At 32.0% G+C, this 1748-nt stretch overlaps 2 protein-coding genes across 2 annotated transcripts in view; one reads left to right on the top strand and one right to left on the bottom strand.

The window, feature by feature from the left end:
- Positions 1-1748, bottom strand: part of LOC140327980 (uncharacterized) — a 648380-nt gene that overhangs the window by 170993 nt on the left and 475639 nt on the right. The gene's annotated exons all lie outside the window — the stretch shown is intronic.
- The window catches only part of LOC140327981 (uncharacterized), a 91752-nt gene that overhangs the window by 82127 nt on the left and 7877 nt on the right, over positions 1-1748 (top strand). The window lies entirely within an intron of this gene.

Raw genomic sequence — 1748 nt, 5'->3', positions numbered from 1 at the left:
TGTGTGGCATTCATGCAGTTTGAAAGATCATTGGGTTGGTGCTCTTGTTACTGATTGTTAGGATCTGGACCTGATTCCATGCTGAGATTTCTTGACCAACAGGTATTGCTTTTTGATATAATTTTGGACACATTTATATATCAGTTAATATTTATGGGGTGACTGATCATACGAGCACCAGGATCAGCTGAAAATTTAATTTTCTTGGGATTCTCGTTTCATTTCAGCGAACTTGTAAAGTGCATAACATGTTGATGGGGGAACAGGTTGTTTTCAGGACGTTTTGATTCCATTTATCACATCTGCTCAATTCATTAAAATGACAAATCGTGAGAGTTTTAAAAACATGTATGATTTGTCTTTTTTGACTGGTATGGTTTTGTTTTTCCTTTTTCTTATGGTTAGTAACTTTTGGCTGACTCAGTTTATTTATATGTAAAGCATTTGGAATATATGATTACATGTTATTAGGTTTTAGTAAAAAAAAATCATTTTTTGTTTTTATAAATAAATGTTTTTATTAGTAATATTGTAGTGACTTCTCCCTATTGTCAGTCCACCTCCTGATGAAGAGGTGTTTAAACACATTGAGGTGGCATTTACTTTGATATAATATAACAGAGATGGTTATGGTTATGAACAGTTTTGTTGTCCTTTCTGCCTTATGAAATGGATGAAAAGGTTGGATAATTGTCAGTGTGTTTTTATGCGTATTAACAGTTCTAAAGTATGTTTGCATATTTATATGTTTAAAAGAAAATAGTATGTAACATTTTGAGAACCTATAGTGTTGCCCATTGAAAAATCCCAAATGTTGCAAGTTTTCTATCTATTGTTAAATTTAAAGGGCTGTGATCTTGTAGCAAATATTTACCTATTCTACTAAACCAATTGTCATGCTAATTTAGTTTGCATTTTACATTCCCACCCAGTAACAAAATGCTAATGATTTTGTATGCTAGGTGGAGAAAAAGCATGGTCACACTGCCCAGTAATGTTTTGGAAACACACCCTTTTGTTAGGTAGATTACACCTATTAGCAATTCTAAAGCCTCCGTATGTTGGGGGATGGTTGGGAATTGTATTTAAGGTACAACACAGCTCAGTCAGTTACTAGAATCACAGACAGATCAGGAGAACAAAGTTTTGCAGATACATCTCATTCCAGGTAATTTTACGTTTTTATAACTACACAAGTTTTGCTATATATGTCAAAATATTTTTTGTGTTACCCTAATGTATTTTTGTTTTTTGTTTTCTTTTTTTCTTTTTTTTAGTCTTAAAGCCAGTGTTTTTCCACCGAGCTTAAAAAGCTCTGTGTTAGGGTAACATATATTCCACTTTCTGTGGATTACATTCAGAGAGAATTATAATTTTAGGAGAGGTATTTTTTGAAATAACAGAGAACTCCCAGATCTGCTCCACCATTCCAGATATTTATACTTTGTATAACTGCACAAGTATATTATATGTTTAAAAGCTTTTTTGGTTCCCTTGGAAATGTATTTCATTTTTACCCTTTTTTACTGGTTCACTGGTTGTCTGTGGTAACAATGATTCATCTTTCTCTGTAATACATTTAGTGAGAATTATCTCCCTAGGACAGGTAGATCGTTAATTGCTGGACTATGTGTAAAAAATAAATGGTGTAATGACTGACAAAATAAACAGCTGTCATGTCTACAACTAATAGAACTATTTTATTTTTAAATTAGAATAATTTTAAACATGTAACATTAAACTGGAAT

The sequence above is a fragment of the Pyxicephalus adspersus genome, chromosome 4 (assembly GCF_032062135.1).
Source record: "Pyxicephalus adspersus chromosome 4, UCB_Pads_2.0, whole genome shotgun sequence".
Taxonomy (NCBI): domain Eukaryota; kingdom Metazoa; phylum Chordata; class Amphibia; order Anura; family Pyxicephalidae; genus Pyxicephalus; species Pyxicephalus adspersus.
Note: the sequence above shows the minus strand (reverse complement) of the source record. Positions and strands in the feature narration are given on the sequence as shown.